Source organism: Scyliorhinus canicula, chromosome 2, assembly GCF_902713615.1.
Source record: "Scyliorhinus canicula chromosome 2, sScyCan1.1, whole genome shotgun sequence".
Classification (NCBI taxonomy): domain Eukaryota; kingdom Metazoa; phylum Chordata; class Chondrichthyes; order Carcharhiniformes; family Scyliorhinidae; genus Scyliorhinus; species Scyliorhinus canicula.
The window spans coordinates 21037334-21060494 of NC_052147.1; positions in this window are offsets into that span (position 1 = coordinate 21037334).

A 23161-nucleotide genomic window follows, 5' to 3' on the forward strand; every position below is an offset into this window, starting at 1 on the left:
AATGGAGAAAGGTGACTAGTGGTGTTCCACAGGGATCCGTGCTCGGACCACTGTTGTTTGTGATATACATAAATCATCTGGACGAAGGTATTGGTGGTCCGATTAGCAAGTTTGCAGATGATACTAAGATTGGTGGAGTTGCAGATAGCGAGGGGGACTGTCAGGGAATACAGCAAAATATTGATAGATTGGAGAGTTGGGCAGAGAAATGGCAGATGGAGTTCAATCCAGGCAAATGCGAGGTGATGCATTTTGGAAGATCTAATTCAAGAGCGGACTATATGGTCAATGGAAGAGTCCTGGGGAAAATTGATGTACAGAGAGTTCTGGAAGTTCAGGCCCATTGTACCCTGAAGGTGGCAACGCAGGTCGATAGAGTGGTCAAGAAGGCATACAGCATGCTTGCCTTCATTGGACGGGGTATTGAGTACAAGAGTCGGCAGGTCATGTTACAGTTGTATAGGACTTTGGTTAGGCCACATTTGGAATACTGCGTGCAGTTCTGGTCGCCACATTACCAGAAGGATGTGGATGCTTTAGAGAGAGTGTAGAGGAGGTTCACCAGGATGTTGCCTAGTATGGAGGGCGCTAGCTATGAAGAAAGGTTGAGTAGATTAGGATTGTTTTCGTTGGAAAGGTGGAGGTTGAGGGGGGACCTGATTGAGGTCTACAAAATTATGAGAGGTATGGATAGGGTGGATAGCAACAAGCTTTTTCCAAGAGTGGGGGTGTCAGTCACAAGGGATCACGATTTGGTGAGAGGGGGAAAATTTAAGGGAGATGGGCGTGGGAAGTTTTTTACGCAGAGGGTGGTGGGTGCCTGGAATGCTTTGCCAGCGGAGGTGGTAGAGGCTGGCATCATTTAAGATGCATCTCGACAGATATATGAACGGGCGGGGAACAGAGGGAAGTAGATCCTTGGAAAATAGGCGACAGGTTTAGACAAAGGATCTGGATCGGCGCAGGCTGGGAGGGCCGGAGGGCCTGTTCCTGTGCTGTAATTTTCTTTGTTCTTTGTTCTACCGACTCAGGGAGTGTCACATCTGGCTGCCTCAGTCCCAGGCCAACGGACCAGGTCTCGATGGTATTCGGCCCAGGGTGGGGCTTCCATTACGGGTGGGTCTACCACCGGGGGGGGGGGGGGGGGGGGCATCCTGGAGCGTGCACCTCCAGTCCTTGGAGTACCTGTGCTCCCTTTTCCACGCTTTCTCTCAAGAGTGAAATCTGCATGGTCTGTTGAAGGCTCGGCCAACAGCTTTCCTTGCGTTGCCATATTATTAACCAATCGGCCCCATAGCATCTCAGAGGGTGACTTGCCATACTCCCAAAATTCAGCTAGGTTTCTCAACCGTGTTAGGACTCTCCTGGGGTTCTCTCAGTCATGTTAAAATGGTATCTCTGCACAATGATTGATGATCTGGGGTTATATGCTGTGCTGCTAGGGTCCCCATCTCTTCAATGGACTTGGTGTCCGGGGCTGAGGGATAGGTCAAGCTCTTTACCATCCCATAGTGTGGGCCCCACAGGTCAATAAAAGGATTAACATCTGTCAGGCTTCACCGGTGATAGTGATTGCCCGAAAAAGGCAACACATGCATTCTGCGTTGTTATAACCTGCCCCGATTCTATTAGCCGGGGACAATTGGTTATCCCATGTTCCTTGAGGAATATGAGTTCACCAATGGAGGAGGAGGGGGAATCATTAGCAGTGCAGCTGTACAAATGGAGCTGGCCAGTGTGGTACCGGCTAGAGAGGGACCGGCTAGAGTAGTGAACTGCTGGTACTTGGTACATATTGTTGTAAATAAAGTTACTTTCTGTTTGACTCCACAAACTCGTGCTGGATTCTTCACGGCCCTCACAGAACGCGTATTGTGTCCAATCCTCGATGCTCGCATCGACTGCGTGCAGTCTTCTGCATACCGGCATTGTGGAAAATAAATTTCCACCTGAGTCTATCTAATAGTGCAGAGGAGATGGTTGTCCATCCGGCGGTCAGCAGCATCGACAGTAGCTCCATTTTATTCTCGTCGCCAGTTTAGTGACCACAGATGAGTCCGAGGTGAGTGGATAAAGAGAAACTAGCAATGTAATAACATGAACAGTACTCTTCAGATCCCAGCTAGTCTGGGGTGTTGGCTGCAAGTCTGGCCGACTTTTGTATCAAAGTCTATTACCCTGCGCATGGGCTCCCCGCCCCTCAGCGGGGGAGCTGGTGCTGAGCAAGGCTCACAGGGAGACTAATTGCTCCAAACCCGGAGGCCTCATATGGGTCATAACAGATAGGGAAGATTGAAAATTAGGATTTTATGTGTATTTACCTGAGGAAGTCCCAATGGTCAGCTCCCAGCAGAAATCAGACTAACATTTCTCTGATGGTAGGGAAAATGGGACAGAACCTCCTGAGCTACCCCGTACATGAGCTGGCGCACATTGTCTGGTGTGCAGGAAGTTGCTACCTTTTACCCAGAGTACACTGCAGAGGGCCTAGTGCAACCCTGCACCATACTTGGGAGGGCACGGCAAAATATTTTCTGCCAGGAGGGGGACATATTTTTCCGAGCAGCTATCCTGTGGTCAGCGGTGGCTGTGAATTACGGTGGACCCTCCAGCCATGAAGGAGTGATCCTTACTTGTCGCATCAACCTGAGCCACCTTTGTCAACTGTAAACGTTAAAAAGAAAGACCGAGCAGCAGCTATTTTCTTTCGACCATCCTAGTGGAGTGGATTAAAGAAAAGTCTCATTGAGGTGTTCAAAAATGTATTAAAGACCCTCGGGCGAGAAATTGAGATACACTGTCACTGACTGTAAACCTACTCCATCCACAACAACGGTGGATTATAAAAATATAATCACTTGTCTTTCAGCTACAAATGTACAGGGAACAGATGTAGGGAAACAAAGGCATCTTAATGCTGTAAAACAATAGATCCTTGAAGATCCTTCCTGCTTTATAAAGTCCTTGGGTGGGGCACATGGGCAAGAATTCTGTCTTAATCTTTTGTCCTGACTTTTTTTTCTTTGTCTCATGAAGGCAGAGTGGAATGGTTATGTTACTGGACTGATAATCCAGAGAATGTGAATTTAAATCCCAGTTTAAAGTAACCACGAAGCTATTGTATTATTGCAAAAAAATGCGTTCCCCGATGGGCTGGAGAATCGGGTGCCCCGAGCGAGATGCCCTGGCGGCATGAATGAGGTCCACGATGCGCACCGGTATAATAATAATAGCTTATGATCACAAGCAGGCTTCAATTAAATTACTGTGAAAAGCCCCTAGTCCCCACAGTCTGGCGCCTGTTCGGGGAGGTCGGTACGGGAATTGAACCCGCGCTGCTGGCCTTGTTCTGCATTACAAGCCAGCTGTTTAGCCCACTGTGCCAAACCAGCCCCTGGTTTATGGGGATGTAAATCAATGCAAATGGGTCTTAATGACCCAATTTCATCTATTTAACGGGCCCAGAGCCCTGTGCTTTGATGTGGGCATGGATTACTTATGGTCTCTATCAGCGTGGCCCTGACGCGATGAACCTTGCGGTGTGTCAAGGTGTCAATATAGAGACTATCTGTGCCCATCTGAGGGCCACTGCGCTCGCACAAAAAATGCACTGCCTGCTGACGCCTCCTCTAACAGATTCCACCCCCCCCCCCCCCCACGCTCAACTCACAGGGATGCCTGTAATAGGGGGACCAATTTGCAGTGCGGCGGGGGGGGGGGGGGGGGGGGGGGGCAGGTGTCTGGCGCAGGACCTCGTTATCGGCCCGCCCGCTCAAGATGGCGGCTCGACAGCGGGATTCCCTGGGAATCTCTCGAATTCCATGACAAGCATAAATTTGTGTGCCGTGGAACACTGAATGGCATCCCGCTTTACGACCACAAGGGGATCGTAAAGCTGGTGCAGTTCAGCTCCGGAGGGAGAACGTAGGGCAGGATTCTCCATTGCCGGCGCTGATATCGTAATCGTTGATCGGGTGGAGAATCCCTTCCGACGCCCAGATCAGGAGCACCGCTGTTCTTCTAGTCTACGCCCCCACCAAAATGGTGTCACCGTGTCGTAAGCTGTTGGAAGGGTATTGGCGTGTCATCGGATGGCCCTCCCCCGATGTTCCATCCCCGATGGGCTGAGTTCCCGACCGCGCGGTTGACATGTGGTCTGAGTTGTCGGGTACTCAGCATGGTGGCTGCGGTCTGTGTCCAGCCGGGTGTTGTCCGGGAGCAGTGCTACTGGCCGGGTGGTCTTCGGCAAGGGCTGGAGGCACTGGTGATGGGTGGCCTGTGGTTGTCCTGTGGGGCAGGATTTGGTAGGTCGGGTCCGCACACGGTTGGGGCCATGTTGTATGGCGTCACCACTGCAGGTTGTCGCCATGGACATGTGCGGCCATGGACCCGGCCATTCTCCGCTTATTTTTGGCACACGAGCTGGGAGCTTTACCCGGTGGCATTCCTAGCCCCTCACTGGTCCTGGAATCGTTGAGGCTTCGGCGCCGATTTTGGCGCTGTAATACGCCCAGTTCCCACGCTGGCGTCGGCACTTAGCCTCAGAATCGGAGAATCCAGCCCATAGTCTCCCAAATGGAGAATCCAGCTCATTGTCTTTACCTCTGTAGGACCGCCTATTTTCAGCCCCATAATCACTTGCCTTCATCCCGGCCTCAGCTTATCTTCCACTGAAACCCTCATGCCTTTGTTACCTTTCGGCTTGACGACTCCGTTACACCCCTGGCTGGTTTCCCACATTCTACCCTCCATAAACGTGAGATGATCAAATAATCTGCTGCCTGTGTTTTAACTCACAGTAAGCCCTGTTTCCCCATCATCCCTGTGCTCATTGATCTACATTGGCTCCTGAAATGGGCTCAGTTCGGCCCATCCCTGTAATTTCCAACCTACACCTCTCTGTCTCTCTGCTTTCCTTCCCATCTTTAAGGCACCATTTAAAACCTACCTCTTTGGTCAACGTTTTGTTCATCTGACCGAGTACCAACCTATGTGGCTCGGTGTCATACTTAGTGTGGTGAATGTATTCGCCTAATACAGCATGAGCTGTCTGTATGATACTGTAACCTATGACCTGGAAGTGGTGATACGAGCTACTTCCAGGTAGTGTACTGTAAACCCGGTGGGCTCCGCCTCTGGCTCCGCCCTCACCGGGGCCATATATAGACTGACCACCTGTGGGTGGCACTCATCTGTACAACCAACTCTGGCTGGGCACGTTCATGTTTAATAAAGCCTAATGTTCACTCGCTCTCTCAGCCTCTCTAGTTTTCTAATACTCTTGTGAAGCATCTTGGAGTGTTTCATTATGTTAAAGATGCTGGACAAATATAAGTTGTTGCATATGTCATTTGATCCATTGCCAATGTGATTGGCTCTCAGCTGCCCACTGAAGTGTCATGGCAATCTATCCAGTTGCATGAGGCTAGTACAAAGAATGATACCATAAAAGCTCTGGGCGCAATTCAATGGAAATGAAACAGAGTCCTGTGTCGGTGCATTAGGCAGGTGATTCCTGGCGCTGGCAGCGCCGAGAACATCCCCGCTATTAAATAGGACTCTGCCTCTTTTTCGGGCCTTGGCGGTGAAGGAAGTACATAGGAACTAGGAGCAGGAGTAGGCCATCTGGCCCTTCGAGCCTGTTACGCCATTCAATGAGATCATGGCTGATCTTTTGTGGACGCAGCTCCACTTTCCCGCCCGAACACCACAACCCTTGATTCCTTTTATTTTAAATGGTGCCCCAATCTCTACCCTATCCCACATTGACTTCCAGACACCCCCAAAGCCCCAATGCACCGATTAGGGGATCACCAAGGCGCCCCCCCCCCTCCCCCACCTCATAAGGGCAGGGTTCACCCGGGTCCAATCCCTGGCCCTGGCACGATGCCAACTGGGCACCATCAGCCTGATACCCTGGCAGTGCCTCTGCCAGCCTGGCAGTGCCACCTGGGCACCCTGGCATTGCCAGTGTGCTCAGGCAGCAGTGCCAAGGTACCAGGCTGGCAGTACCACTGTGCCCATCCTTTGGACACTCTGGGGCAATTTACCATGGGCAAGCAACCTAACCTGCACAGTTTTGGACTGTAGGAGGAAACCGGAGCACCCGGAGGAAATCCCCGCAGACACGGGAGGAATGCAAACTCCACACAGGCAGTCACCTAAGGCTGGAATTGAACACGGATCCCAGGTGCTCTGAGTCAGCAGAGCTAACCACTGTGCCACCGTGCCACCCCAAGTACCTCTGGAAGTGAAGATTATAAATCCGGTTAACACCTCCAGATCCTGTTCTACCCTCATACGACTTCAGGCCGATTATGAAGAGACGGACGAGAACCTCTTGCCGCAGAAGTAGAGGAGGAAATGAACTGAAGGTGGGGGGGGGGGGAAGGTAGGTAGGATAATATGGTGGTCACGAAGGACGGGGGGATCGGCAATAGATTTCTCCGTGGGCTTCATGAAATACGAATTCCTCTATTGACCGGGCGGAGGCTCGTTCAATAGGACGTGCATGCCGGGAGTTTAACGCCTGCAGTTCCAACCAGGCCCAGCATCGCCATCAGCCACCAGCCTGGAACGCAGGTGTTGTAAGCTACGGTAGTGGCCCTTTTTGTTAAATCAAGAAAGGGAGTTATTGATACAATACTGGCCTTGGCAAAGTTATTCCATGCACCAAGAGCTAGTGCTGGATGATGCTTCCACTATTAATACACATGGACCTGTACCAGTACACCAGATTGCCGTTTGGAGTCTCGTCTGCTTGTTCAATTTTTCAACGCACGACAGGGGAGTCTATTGGAAATTTTGCCTGAGGTAAGTCACCCATTTGAACGATGTGTTAATCACGGGAGCCACAGAAGACGAGCACCTAACTAACCTGGAGGAGGTTTTAAAAAAAGGTTCCAGAGAGCTGTAGTTAGAATAAAAAGAGAGAAATGTACTTTTAAGGCGAAAGAGGTGACTCGTTTGGGTTTTAGAGTGGACCCACAAGGACAGCATCGGATGGAAGGGAAGATGAGGCCCATTCAAGAAGCACCAGCCCTGAAGAATAAATCTGAGCTATCCTTCCTTGGAATGGTAAATTACTATGGGAGATTTATTCCAAACTTGTTTACGATGCTGGCACCTTTACATGCATTATTAAACAAAACAGCAAAGATGGAACTGGAAGTTTCAGCAAAAAGAAGCCTTCAGACAGGTGAAGCAAGCCCTGCAGTCAACCTGCCTTTTAGCCCACTTTGATCCTTTAAAGAAATCATTCTTACTTGTGATGCATCTCCCTATGGAATTGGAGCTGTTCTGCCACATAGCATGAATGATGGGTCAGAAAGGCCCATCGGCTACACTTCAATGACCCTAACTGATACAGATGAGCATGCTCACAGATCGTGAAAGAGGGCTTGGCCATCATTTTCGGGATAAAACATTTCCACCAATATGTTTACGGCCGGCATTTTACAATAGTCACTGATCATACCCGACAGTGTCTGCAATGATACAGCATTGGGCTTTATTGTTGGCCACTTAAGAATACATCTCCCAACACTGGCCAGGGACACATATATCAAATACAGATGCCTTGAGCCATCTCCCGTTGGTATAAAGTACTCTGCCCCAACAGTGCCACAAAAAATTATCTTAGTCTTGAATTTTCTCGATACATCACCTGTGTCTGTGCAGCAGATCAAATACTGGACTCAAAGTAAAACACACAGGGGGCGGGATTCTCAGTCCAGCAACGCCGGAATCATCAATTGCGATCGGGCGGAGTAATTCACATCAACTGAAAATCGCGGTCGGTGCCAAGCGCCCAATGAAATGCCATGTTCCGGCGCCTCAATAGCAGCATGAATGTGATGCACGCCACGGACCGGCATGGGCATGCAAGTTGTACAGTAATGGTCATTAGCATGACATTGACGGGCCTGACCCAGTATTCCCCGGCCTCCTGTAATGCTCCACCTCCGCCAGGCGTAAGTGACAAAGGCGCGGTTCAGTTGTGGTATTTAAAATCTGGAAACAGGCACCTTCGCTGATGAGGGAGAGAAAGGAGGTAACCCAAGCTACGAAAGGTGCAACAGTGGCCTGCCAGTTGTGCCGCAGGTCATGGGGGGCATCTGCCAGTGCTAGGAGAGTGACAGGGGGGTAGGGGGGGTGACCAGGTGATAGGCAATGAGATGGCGGTGTCCCCCTGAGACCAGAGTGGCTGGGAACACACCGCCATTGCTGCAACCTGCATGGCAGCCATTTGGCTGCATACACAACTGCCTGCCCACTGTGGCCTGTCGATGTGCAGAGCGCCACCGGCCGTATGGGTGCACCCACACCCTCCCCCACCCAGGCCAAACCCCGAGGATCCCACAAATCCCAGCCGACCCATCAATGGAATGGGCATGGTCCAGCGTTGCCAACCTGGTGCTGGCACACCCCAGCGCATCCATCCACGGCGCTGTCCAACTGCAGGGGCAGCAGAAGAGCCGTGGAACACACCCTGCCTGACGGATGCATGCACCATGGCCACCGGCAGCTACCCTGGCACACTGCCCCTCGCAGGGCAGTCATCTCACAAGTGACACCCTCAGCTAGCCCAGCCTTCATAACCACAGGCTGTCACCAAGCCCTGCCTGCCCTCTGTGCCCCCACTCCCATCTATCCGGCCCCCAGAAAAGTCGACACAACCAGTGTGCTGCACAAAGGACCCACAGCAGACCGCAACTACGGTTCCAACAGGTGCCCAACCCCCTGAGCTGAGCCCTATCTGTTAGACTTGCCCGCACATATGTCACCAAGCATGGTACTGGTCAGTGGCAAACTATTCCCAAACTACCCCCGCCCCCACCTAACAACCTTCCACCACCCTGCTGGCCCACCCAAGGAGGGTCCCCTCAGTAGCCCCCACAGGAGACTGCAGGAAAGGGGCCGCAGAGCATACCACTGGGAGGGTACCGCTGCTGGATGGGACGAGTGATGGGGTTAGAGGCCCCCCCGGTCCTAGGCATCGACAGGGCCAGGGGTGCGGTGCGGAGGGCAAAGTGTCAGGGGAATGGACGGGGGTGGGAATGGGGGGGGAACATGAGGGGACAAGGACTGCAGTGCAAGCCAGGGTCACTATGTAGGCTGTTGGACTCGGTTGGGCATGGGAATACTCACCATGTTTACATGTCTTCCCTTTACCCCTTGCAAATTTTGGTATCGAACCAGGAGTGGTTGGCATCTGCCTAGCCGTCGCAGCCCTGGCAGATGCAATGAGGCTGCACAAGCAGAAGCTGCTTGGGGAGGATCCTGCAAAACAGGAGCCTTCCCCAGAGGAGCAGGAGCCAGCCAGTGAAGATGGAGAGCTGACCGTCCAACAGGCCGAGGAGGAGGTGGGACCGAGGCGTCACATCAGGCCTCGTGTGTATTGGCAGCACCTGTTGTATGAGGACCTGTCATCATCTGGCACTGCCAGTCCTGGAGGCTTACTTTCAACAGGGTCTCCATGCTCACAGCAATGGATCACCGGGACAGAGCCACCTCCCTCTGGGACTGTGCCATGTCCCCTCTGAGACTGGCTCAGGTCAGCCAGTGCCAGGTCAATGTCCTCTACGCCCACAGCCATGACCCCTTGTGACTGGGCATGGCTCTGGAGCACTGCTGCAGTGTCCACGTTGCTCTAGTACATGGCTGGCTGTGACATGACTGGCCCTGTCCTGTGCCTTGGCTACCACCCGTACCGAGTGCCCCAGGCCTTAGACGTCTTCACCCAAGGCCTCCACCATGGATGCCACACATTCGGTGTTGGCCTAGGTGGCACACATGGTCGGCACCACCTCTTGCCAATGCAGGCGGTTGGACTCCTCCAACTTCACCTGCAGATGCTGACTGGTTGCACGACCTATTTTGCAACAGTGAGAAAGTTGAGGCAAAGCTTTGCCTCCCATGCGTTGCCGGAGGTGTTACTGTCAGACAATGGAACAGCATTTACCAGCGAGGAGTTCCGACATTTTATGTTGTCCAAGACATTAAACATATACATACTGCACTTGACCACCTCTCATTGAATGGACTTGCTGAGAGGGCTGTACAAACCTTTAAAGCAGCTACGAAAAAGCAATCACCAGCATCTCTGAAGTTAAAATTGGCACATTTTCTCATTCACTAAAGGACAACACCACACATGGCCCCTGGAATTACTCCTGCCGAGTTGCTGATGGATAGACGTATGAGGACTAGATTGGACCTGGTGTTTCCCAATTTGACGGGGAGGGTGGAGGCAAAGCAAAGTGTTTAAAAGGAGAATTGTTATTCAACAAGCATTGCGAGGGCATTCAAAGTAGATAATCTCGTGTATGCAAAAGATTTTGGGACTGGCCAGAGTTGTGGGTCACAGGTATTGCCGTGGCCGGCACTGTATGAGGTGGAAGTTCAAGATAAAATCCTAAAAAAGCATTTGGAAGAAAGGAGTCACAGAAAGGAACCAGTGGGACAGTCTGCTCCGATTATACCTGCCGGTAATGTCACTGTGTGGGAAAGAAGCATAGAAGCAGGTCAACCTGAGGAAGGGCCAAGTAGTGTTCTTGTGGGAACTGAAGAAGTGCAGACGCACCGTTACAAGTTGAGAACCAATTTCTGAAAGTCAAAATGAAGCTAGAGCGCCTGTGGTAATAAGTGACTTGAAGGGGGAGGGATGTAAGAGTGAGCCCCTTTAAAGGGACGGTGTTTCGGGGGTCATGTGACCCGATCGGCTAATTGGGCGAATCCTGGAGGTGAGTGCGGGATTTCCCAGCCAGTCTGGGACTGGAGTCGAAGTAGTCAGTCGCACATTTCTTTTACTCTGTACATTATTTATTCCTGATAATAAATAGTTTGTTTAGTTGCTAACCTTCATGGTCGCCCATCCTTGAATTATTGCACTATTCATTATGGAGGTAATGGAGCTGAACCTTATGATGAGGTACATGCCGAGTTAATCCAAGTGTGAGTGTTTATCTGGACACCAGAAGTAGCCACGACACACCTTCAAAAGGGTGCACAGGATCCTATATACCCTGTTGAGCAAGTAGGGCCAAGATGAGGCCTTGCTTTAATGTCTCATTGCAAGAGACAGCACTGCCGACAAGACACTACATCTGTGCTGCACTGGAGTTTCAGGTTAGATTATAAACTCAAAAGGGCTTTGAAAGCTTGTGGAAGAAATCTATTGACATCCTTTTTTTTAGCACAAAGCTTTCCGCTGCATTGAATCTTACATGACAGACTTACCTGTCTATCTAAAAATTCTGTAATTAAAATGATGCCTTGTGGGGAATAAGCTGTCAATAAAATTGAGATAATTATTTCCATTGCAATAAACTTGCAAGTGCTCTCTTCCCAAAACACTTAGAACAGAACTGGGAAAGGGCAGGAATAATAGAGTGATCCCACCGATTGTTGCTTTGAAATTGAGGGCAGTTCATTACCTGGGTACCCCAGAACTGCTTCTATCTGCTCCAAGCCCCAAGTGCAAGGCACTGAACATGGGTGTTTCCAGTGATCAACCGCAGACTATTTCTTAACAAAATTGGTCCTTTTGTGTGGATGTCATCATGCATCAATGGCTCCAAGCTTGTGACAGTTGACACAGGAGCTGACAGCCACTGCTGGCATAAATATGAACCGAAATAGAAAAAAATCCTCACGTTAAACAAAATATACAGGGAGTGATTTGAAATGAAAATCGCTTATTGTCACAAGTAGGCTTCAAATGCAGTTACTGTGAAAAGCCCCTCGTCTCCACATTCCGGCGCCTGTTCAGGGAGGCTGGTACGGGAATGAAACCATGCTGCTGGCCTGCCTGGGTCTGCTTTAAAAGCCAGCTATTTAGCCCTGTGCTAAACCAGCCCCATTTCAATGTGGTGCGGGCAACTTGGGGTTCAGAAAATGGCTGCCAAATTGAGCAACCGTTGGTATTGGCCCCTGTTGGCATCTAAAAGCTCATGAGGCCTGTCAATCTACCCAAAATATCAATCATTATCTACTTGCTATGTTGCATTGAGAATTTGAATTTGATAAGATAACATTGGCAAGCTCATTTGTTGGTCATTATTAATGAAAATGAAATGAAAATTGCTTATTGTCACGAGTAGGCTTCAATGAAGTTACTGTGAAAAGCCCCTAGTCGCCACATTCCGGCACCTGTCCGGGGAGGCTGGTACGGGAATCAAACCGTGCTGCTGGCCTGCTTGGTCTGCTTTAAAAGCCAGCGATTTAGCTGAGTGAGCTAATCCAGCCCCTGTTATCATGCAGGCCATAATAGTGACAAATTATACACTTCTAACCACTATGTTAAACCGAAGGGGAGGGTGTCCTCCCATAGGGCAGCACGGTAGCATTGAGGTTAGCACAAACGCTTCACAGCTCCAGGGTCCCAGGTTCGATTCTGGCTTGGGTCACTGTCTGTGCGGAGTCTGCACATCCTCCCTGGGTGCTCCTGTTTCCTCCCACAGTCCAAAGATGTGCAGGTTAGATGGATTGGCCATGATAAATTGCCCTTAGTGTTGGGTGGGGTTACTGGGTTATGGGGATAGGATGGAGGTGTTGACCTTGGGTAGGGTGCTCTTTCCAAGAGCCGGTGCAGACTCGATGGGCCGAATGGCCTCCTTCTGCACTGTAAATTCTATGATAATTGGTGGGATAGGAATGCTTATGGATTTTCACCTGCCCATGTCACCATAATAAATGGTGACGGGGCTACATGGTAGCACAGTGGTTAGCACTGTTGTTTTAAAGCTCCAGGGTCTCAAGTTCGATTACCAGCTTGGGTCACTGTCTGTGCGGAGTCTGTACGTTCTCCCCGTGTCTGCGTGGGATTTCTCCGGGTGCTCCGGTTTCCTCCCGCAAGTCCTGAAAGACGCGTAGTAAGGTAATTTGAACATTTTGAATTCTCCCTCAGTGTACCCAAACAGGCACCGGAGTGTGGCGACCAGGGGACTTTCACATCTGTAACTTCATTGCAGTGTTAATGTAAGCCTAATTGTGTCAATAATAAAAGATTATTATTATAAATTAACCACTTGGGAGCTACAATTAGTCCAGCGGATGTGGTAGGATGGGGGAAGTGGGGGGGCACCAAATACCTACCCTTCCACTCGTAAAATACCAGTGGAGGCTGGCAGGTGTCGGGCCTACCATAATGGCAACCAACTTTATTCACCCGCCTCCTCAGCCTGCCACCCAAATCCCGAGGAGTGGGGTTCGTGGTTGGAACATTCTACCCGTGGTGTCCACCGGATGTGACGGAGGAGAGGGAGCTTCAACCTCAATTACAACAGTATGAGATTAACGAGCTGTAAACTGTAAGTGCTCCACTTCCCCATCTGTGGCATCATGTTGTACAAAAAATCACAAGGAAACATTAAAAAAAGGTAAAGACTGTGTTTTCAGATCTGTAAAGGCCTTTCAGTGTTCAGAGAGTGAAAACAGAACAATGCTCCTCTTATGTGCCTATCCAATACACCTTCATTGACAGGGTCATTTCTGATCTGACAGGTGTTATTATTGCAGTTACTCCTGGGTACAGAGCATTTATGTGCCTGTATGTTGATTTGATATAATTTTCTCCTCTTCTGTCACTGGAATTTAGATACTAAAAGTGAAGGTAAAATATTTAATGCTCAGCTTCATTCTTTTATTGGTTAAAACAGCATTGGCCTTTGCTAAAATATCTTAAAGCAGCGTTATCAGTCGTGCATTGCTGGACTGATCTCAAGTGTCTCCGCAATTGTTTTAAATGCTTCAGTGCCATTAAAGGGAGGATGGTTGTGGAGGCCAGGTCAATTGAAAATGAAAAAAGTGACATTTCTAGATATTTGTTAGTTAAACAAAGGGGCCGGGATTCTCCGTTATACCGGCGCCCAGGGGTTTCCCTGATTGCGTGGGGCTGCCCCACAATAGGAAACCCCATGGGCCGGCCGGCGTAACGGAGAATCCCCGGACGGTCGGGGCGGAAATGTGGCGAAGCGGGGCCGAGAATCCCGCCCAGGATATTAAGGGTTGTGGCATTAATATAAAGGCAACCATGAATTAATTAAATGGTGGAAAGCGATCGAAAGGCTGCAAGACCTAGGGCGCAATTCTCCAATACCTGGCGGGGCGGGAGGTCCCGGCATAGCGGAGTGGCGCCAACCACTTCTCCGCACCTTTAGGGGCTAGGCCCGCGCTGGAGTGGCTCCCGCTCCGCCGACTGGCGTGAAAACTGGCGGCAACAGCCTTTGGCGCCATGCCGCTCGGCGTCGAGGCTGGCCGAAATGCCTTCGCCGGTCGGCGTGAGTCCACGCATACGCCAGAGCGTCAGCGACCGCTGACGTCACCACCAGCGGGTGCGCGGTGGAGAGGGTCTCTTCCTCCTCTGCCATGGTGGAGGCCGTGGCGGCGGCGGAAGAAAAAGAGTGCCCCCACGGCACTGGCCCGCCCACCAATCGGTGGGCCCCGATCGCGGGCCAGGCCACCGTGGGGGCACCCCCCCGGGGTCAGATCGCCCCGCGCCCCCCCTGGACCCCGGGGGCCCGCTCGCGCCGCCAATCCCGCCAGCACAGAGGTGGTTTAAACCACGTTGGCGGGAGAGGCCTGACAGCGGCGGGACTTTGGCCCATCGCAGGCCGGAGAATCGCCGCGGGGGGCATGCCGATCGGCGGGGCGGGATTCCCGCTCCCGCCGATTCCCGGGTGGCGGAGAATTCCGGCCACGGCGGGGGCGGGATTTACGCCGGCCCCGGGCGATTCCCCGACCCTGCGGGGGGGGTCGGAGAATTCTGCCCCTAATCTTCTCTACTGACCTTTGTTAAGGTCAATCACCTGATCCTTTATAACCAGTGAGGAGAATTGATTGGTCATCCAGTGATAGGTAGGGGAATCTAGACTAATGTCAGAGATGTTCTGGCCTTGGGTCAGTTGAGTTTTTGGGGTGGTGCAGAGGGCGGGGAGATGGTGGCTTAATTATTCTATCCTTCGTCCAGTGTTGGTTCTTACGAATCTGAATGAGAATATACAGCCAGTATCTGTTGGTGAACAGGATGGTGGGGGGTAAGGATCTCAAATGTTTTTGTTGTGTGGTAATTTCAACTCAGGTGTTCTTGTTGAGAATAGGTCAGGTCACAGGAAAGACTCAAGTTGAGACCAGCCATAAAGAAACATATCTCTCTCCCTTCTGACACAGGTGTGGCGAATATAGGAAATTGTTCTCTATATTGTATTATATATCTGTTGCCAGTAATATTTTTATAAATCCTGATTAACATACAGGCAGGTAGTGTGTCTGCAAAAGATGCAATTAAGATGTCCTAAAAGTTGGATAATCATTGATTCTAACCATTTAAGTGTTTGCCTATATGGAGCTAATGAAATTTTGTTTTCGGAAGAAGGTTCCCTGGGGGGATTGTGTTTAGATTTAGGTAAGCATGGTCATGGGATATGAGTGGGATATGGATTATGTAGTTAATGGTAGGTGCCAGGTCTGTAGCAGGTTGTTTATCTTTTAGTCTGCCAAAGACTGAAGGACTTGCAACTTGTGTCTGAAAAGGTCTCTCCTTTGCTGAAAGCATCTCTCTACACAAAAGGATTTGCAGCTTGTGTCTGAAAGGGTCTGTCTTTTGCTGAAAGCAACTTTCTATGCAGAGGACAGCAAGTATCCTCTTGTTTATTAACTTTATCTACAAGTGATTTTTGAGCCGTGATTGGAGATAGAGAAGATATAAGTTAGAAGTTAAATTGTTTCCTTTTACTGTTAAGCATTAACTAACGGTCAATTGTGAGCTTTTTTCTGTGATGTTAATGTAGTTGGTCTTGTGTTAAGAATAAAGTTTGTTTTGATATAAATGATCCCTGTGAGTCAGTGGAATGACTCCTGGGAGTGAAGTATCTTTTCCACAGAGTTTGCAAATTGCAAAATTGTTGGGTTTCTTGTCAGTTTCCTAACACGCATTAGAATCTCATCCGGTATCCTAACATTGGTTTATTATAAGAAAAAAAACCCCTCACATTTGTAAGACTACCAGATGTCACAAAGTAAATCAATTACTCTTGAAGTGTAGTTACTATTATAATGTAGGAAACACAACAGCTAATTGGTGCATAGTAAGCTCCCATATTGCTGTTTGCAATATAAGTAAGAGATGGTCTGTTTTTGTGATGACCATTTGTCAGGACACACGGTTTTAACTCCCCTGCTCTTCATTGACAGAGTGCAATGGGATCTTTCACCTCCACCTGAGAGGACAGATGAGGCCTCGGTTTAGCATCTCATCTAAAAGATAGTCCCTTCAACACTGCGGCCTTCCTTCAGTTCAGCAACGGAGAGTCAGTCTTGATTTTTGTACTTGGGTCCAGGTGGGGAACTTGAAGATACTGATTCAGCAGGGTGAAGACTATCAACTGAGCTACTGCCTACAACATTTCAGCTTGAGCTGCATATTGGAAGATTTTCCTGAGTTACCCTCCTCTAACTATTACACACTTCAGCTTTACTTCTGCGATCGAGTTAATGGTTTGCGTTTTCAATCATCATTTATCCCGTAACATGCACAATCACCCCAATTTTATTAGGGACAAATGAATGGATCTGAGACTGAGCCCAGCTTAGTTTTATTGCAAATTTTAACAGCGTCCAGGCAATGGGGACCCACTAAGTTGGACCTACCTGGTTTAATTAGGCAGCAGGGACTAAGAAGGAACATGTTTCACACTTTTGATACTATTTTGACATCAGGTGAGATGCAGTGTTGAACTGAATTGCTACTGTACCAGAAGGATAAATACAACTGAGCCTGAGAGTGGATCTTACTTTTTATTAATGTCTTAAATCATAGCTTTAGCAGTTACCTGCAATCCTACTGACTGTACAGCAGCAGTCCTCTTGTGGCGTCGAACAATAAGAGGTTCTAAGCCCGAATGAAACTGTGCATCTATCACGCTGGTTACATGGGAGAAAGACAACGTTAAATCACATCGATCTAGTTTTAGTGGGGCTGCATTCCTGTCATCTATGTAGGTTGAATAAATGTAACCCGACAATGAGTTAATTTAAGGTAACATATTCTATTTAAGTCTACCTACTCTTTTGCGCATTAACCAATTATGAACGGAACTCCAGTTTGAAATAAAAGCATTGCCAATGATTTCACGTTAAGTTTTTTTGTAAATTGTCTCCTGTGCAAACATCAGGGACTAGATTTAATGCTCAGTTTTAAAAAAACTGCATGATTTTAAGTTGACGTGTGATTAGCATGCAAATGTAATGGGCTAGATTTTCCTCTCCATGAAATGTAGGAGAAGAAATAAATGTGTGAAGTTTAGATGTATTCAATTTATTCCTGAGCATCATTCTAAGTCGGCATTCCACTGATGGGCACATAATTTAAAAATAAATTATTGGACAAAGTAACAAGTTGCCCTTCCAGATCAAAGACTGATAGGGGAGGATAGAATGTTCCTAAAAGGAATGGAGGCTTGAAGTTAAGTAGCTAATCATCCTTAAGAATATGTGGTGACCATGACACAACATTTGCCTGATAGTTATCTACCAATGGCCTGCTGGTAGCCCCTACCTGAGGAGAACGTTGCCCCCTCCCCCAGAATACCCATTTTCTCCTCCCCCACTGATTTCAACATCTTTCAAGGACTCCTCAATGTCTGCACTCTCTTAAATGCTCTCCTTCACCCCTACCTCTCCTGTGTCTTCCTCTTTTCTATCCCATGATGCTCTTCCTCTTTCCTCCCAATCTCCACCACTTTGTCTCCTTCTCCTGACACCTCCTCTGCTCTCCCGCTCAACATTTATCTTCCCCTCATCCTCTCTTCCTTGTCCTTTCCAATAGACCTCATTTTTCTCTTGCCTTCTCCCCTCACCTCTCCTCCTTTTCCTGATGCCCACTTGCCCTCCCTGTCTCTAATGCTCGACTTTCTTCTTCTGTACCCTTCACGTTGTCCCCAATTCCAAGCCTCCCCGTCATCCCTCTCTCACACCTCTTTCTACTTCATTCCTCTCTTTCTCTTCCTCCTCCTCCTCCTCCCCCATCTTATTGTCCCCCTCTCCAATAACTTGACCTGAGATGCAGCCTTGGTCTTGACTGTCCTTGCATGAATCAATGATTTACCTTGGACCTGATGTGTATTTATCATACCTCAATCTGTCGTATCCCATATTGACACCTCGTAGGCTTCAGAGATACAGCGTGGGCCAAAAGGCAAAAACATTTTTGGAAAGCTCCAAAGACCATCAATTGAAAAATACTGAACCACTGCAACTACCTCCCCCCCCCCCCCCCCCCACACCCACTAAACCCCAGCATGCTACCTCAGTGGGGATTACCTTTACACATAGAATAGAACACATAGAACAGTACAGCACAGAACAGGCCCTTTGGCCCTCGATGTTGTGCCGAGCAATGATCACCCTACTCAAACCCACGTATCCACCCTATACCCGTAACCCAACAACTCCCCCCCCCCCCCGTTAACCTTACTTTTTAGGACACTAAGGGCAATTTAGCATGGCCAATCCACCTAACCCGCACATCTTTGGACTGTGGGAGGAAACCGGAGCACCCGGAGAAAACCCACGCACACACAGGGAGGACGTGCAGACTCCGCACAGACAGTGACCCAGCCGGGAATCAAACCTGGGACCCTGGAGCTGTGAAGCATTTATGCTAACCACTATGCTACCCTGCTGCCCCTTGTTACAAAAGTTTTGTAACCTTTCTATGGGCCATGATTTCCACAGGTTTCCCGAGACCTGTGAGCGAATGTGCAGAAATTTGTAGCATGAGAATACTCCCATGTATTCCGAGTCCAAATACTTTGCTACATGGAAGGGGAGTTGGCAGAGGAATTTAGGATTGAACAAGTTGAATTGATTCCTCCCTAAATTTTATTCCACAGGTTTCTTAATAAGAACATAAGAACTAGGAGCAGGAGTAGGCCATTTGGCCCTTCGGACCTGCTCCGCCATTCAATGAGATCATGGCTGATCTCAGCTCCACTTTCCTGCCCAAACACCACAACCCATTATTCCTTTATTCTTCAAAAAACTATCTACCTTTATCTTGAAAAGTTTTGAAGAGTAATGAAGAGTTTTAACCAGTAGTAGCCTCTGAAAATACCAGTGCCATTCTGTAAATTCCACATCTGCGGACCACGGAATTAATAATAGAACGCCAAATTTCAAACAATCCCAATAATTTATGTTATCGTAGAAAAGGGTTCTGATTGGTTTGCACATTGACTGATTTGCATAGAGAAAACATCAGAGCTCCCCCAATCACAAAAGATGCAATATTTGCACGTATCCTTTTTGTTTGCAGAGAGTGAGTCCCTGTCTATAAATGTATGTTGCTCCGAGCAAGTATAAATAAGCCACATTACAAGCGCAATTGATGATCATGAATTGGTTGTTGATGTAGCTGTTAGCGCATTCAGGATTGTTCAAACACAAAATTACATTTGCCAGTGGACTTTTTGTTTTGAGCTTTGCAAGAATGTGTTGTTGAGTCCAGTCTGTACTCTGCCTATTACAGACAATGCAAAGGAATATACTGTTTGATTTGATCAGCCAATGTATGAGGCTTATGGCCTACTATCTGGCATCGCACCAGCACAGAAATTCATACAGGACGTTGCTCAATTGTGTGGAAGGCAGAACATCCTTTGAACTGACAGCAGCATCCTATTAGTGGGAAAATACCATCCACCTAGCCACTGCATAGCATCAATGTTGAGTTGTCCACGGGGTTATGAAATTACTCTTGGATGCAATTATATAGAGGAAAAGAAAAACATATACTGAAGGATATAATGAGCTGTGAAGAATTCTCATCATTGTTTTCAATTCCTCTACCTGTCCTGATAACCTCCTACTGCCCTCCATAACCTTTGCACTTCTTCAATTCTGTCCATTTATGCAACCCGATTTTAATCGCTTTGCCGTTTGTCCCAAGGCTCAAAGTTCTGAAATTCACACGCTAACCCATTCTGCTGGTCAACCATAACAACTTTTATAGCTCCTTTAACAATGTAAAATATCCCAAGGTATTTCACAGTATAATGCAAAGACGATCTGGCACCGAGTCGCTTAAAAAGGCATCAGGGCAGATGTCCAAATGCTTTGCCAACAAAATCTGTTTCAAGCAGCATCTTTGAGCAACGAGAGGTGGAAGAATTTAGAGAATTCCAAAGCTTTGGCACATGGCCGCTGAAACCAAGACCACCAATGGTGGAGCAATTGAAATAGTGGACTCTCAAGAGGTCAGAATTGGAGGGGTGCAGATATATTGGAGGATTGTGGGACTGAATGGGTGGGGGTGTTCACCATTGGTTGTATCCTAGTGACCAAACAATTCCCATATGCAAAGACCTGGAAAACAGGCCTTATGGTATTTCAAGACCTGTTTTTCTCAGACTTGTTTTCCCATCAAATTGACTCGGAGTGCAATGGACTAATCAAGTCTAGAGGTAGCAGAGAGATGGATGGGGGTTTCGGCATCAGAGACTGGGCCAGAGTAAGGCTCTGATGGAGGTAAAACTAAACAATGGTGCGGAGATATGGCCGGAAATTCATCTCGGGGCGAAACAAGACAGCGAGGTTGTGAACACTCTGGTTCAATTATGGGAGAGGGAGTCAGGAGTTAGGAAGCAGAGTATGTGATGGAGGCCGAATACAACATCTTTGGTCTTCCCAGGATTTAATTAGAGAAACTTTCTGCTCATCCAGCAGTTTTCACTAGTGGGATAGTCTTGAACAAGGAGACATAGTCACAAGATAAAGGGCCGGTCATTTAAAATGGAGGTGTGTAAAAAAAATTTCTCATAGAGGGTAGTGACTGTCTGGAATTCCCTGTCCGGAGGGTGGTGGAGATTGGATCATTAGAAGTACTTAAAGTGTTGGGCAGCACGATGGCGCAGTGGTTAGCATTGCTGCCTCACGGCGCCGAGGTCCCAGGTTCGTTCCCGGATCTGGGTCACTGTCCGTGTGGAGTTTGCACATTCTCCCCATGTTTGCGTGGGTTTCGCAACACAAAGATGTGGAGGGTAGGTGAATTGGCCACGCTAAATTGCCCCTTAATTGGAAAAAAATGAATTGGGTACTCTAAATTTTTAACAAAGGGAAAAAAAGAAGTACTTAAAGTGGAGGTGGATTCATATTTGATAGATCGTGGAATAGAGAGCTATGGGGAAAGGGCACAGAAGAGGAGTTGAGGACGGCATCGATCAGCCATGAGCGTATTGAATGGCGGAGTAAGTTTGAAGGACCTGGTCGCTTACTCCTGCTTCTGATCTTCAGTTCTTGTGAATGGTCTGATTATTTACAGTTAGTGGTGGTGGTGGTGGTGAGGTAAAGCTGGTGTTACATAGATACATAGAACATACAGTGCAGAAGGAGGCCATTCGGTCCATCAAGTCTGCACCGACCCACTTAAGCCCTCACTTCCATCCTATCCCCATAACCCAATAACCCCTCCTAATCTTTTTGGACACTAAGGGCAATTTATCATGGCCAATCGACCTAACCTGCACATCTTTAGACTGTGGGAGGAAACTGGAGCACCCGGAGGAAACCCACGCAGACACGGGGAGAACGAGCAAACTCCACACAGACAGTGACGCAGCGGGGAATCGAACCTGGGACCCTGATGCTGTGAAGCCACAGTGCTAGCTACGTGTGCTGCCGTGCTACCCACCACCGTGTTGTCAGCATACATGTGGAAACTGAAACCTTCGACAGATTTTCTGGTCATGCTCGCCCGGAGATCGGAAGTCCCCATCCGAGGTCCATGACGATTCCCGCGGCGGGCGAGACTGGACAATTTACCCAGGTGTTTCTGGATGATGTCACCAAGGGGCAGCATAGACTTGAGGAAATATAGAACCTTGGGGGGGGGGGGTCACCAGAGATGATGGTGCCTGATTGCGAAGAGCAGCCATTGATGGCGATTTTCTGACTATGAATCGATAGATAAGAATGCCACCAGACGACAAATAAGAATGGAATTGTACCTCTCTCCCTGCTTCTTTCTGATACTCTTTTACAACTAACTTTTTGACCAAGCTTTTGCTCACCTGTTCAAATATCTCATTATGTGCCTCAGTGTCGTAATTGTGTCTAATAATTGTTCCTGCAAAACACTTTGGGGATGTTTTTACTACATGGACAATGTATAATATATAAAACATATAATATATAAATGCAAGATGTTGTTGCTGTCTCATGGTGAGCCAATCCAGCTTCTTTTTCCTTATTTTACCAACATCCTCATGTTTCTCATCTGCCCGGGGCCTCAGGGCTGTCCAGGCCATCAATACCTCCACTCCCTCTTTCCCCTGTCTGGACTGTCCGATGCACTACTGTGCAATGAGACAGTAGAAGCATCTTGCCTGCAACTTAATACTTGAGTTCAAGTGTGAGACATGTTCCATCTTCCCATGCTGTCACCCTGTGTTTAAATAAACACGCACGCAGGAAAGAAAGAAAAACAAGAATAAATGTAGTTACAAGTCAGTGTAAAGAATACTGGAATAACTGACAAGAGGGGGGCTGGCGTTCCACACAATAATTGACTCGAGAGCCACTGCACATTTGCGAGGGTTGACCGGTTTGCACAGTATCGGAAGTCAAACTGTTCTGCAAAGATTGGATATCACATTTATGCCAGGCATTAGCGCAGTAAAATAATAACATAATGGCTACATAAGTATATCAATTATTTATTTTAAAGGTCAGTGGATGTTCCATGTGCCCTGGTGATCCAAGGTCATGTGATATCACCAGAGCTGCCGCCAGCCTTGAAATATAGTACTGATCGTATCCCATTGCATGTTGGTTGGAGAATGGTCGCTCACATTTGAACTGACGGTGCAATGCAAGAAAACAGTAAATGGAGTTTTCAATCTGTCATGTACCACAAGCAACAACTGTAAGCAGTGAAAATAAGTGCCGAATCTCTGCTCGAATAAAAAAAGATGACTCTGACTGACTTTCAGCAAACAACTCCTATCTCTGTGTTAAAGGACTGTGGATGAAAAGCTGGGGGAGATTATCCAAAGCCACCCCGGTCTCATTATTTATTATTCAACAGCTAACCATTGCTCAGAGTTATAAATATTTAATTACAGAGCAACTGTAAATGGTTATATCTTCTGGAAGGACAGGCAAG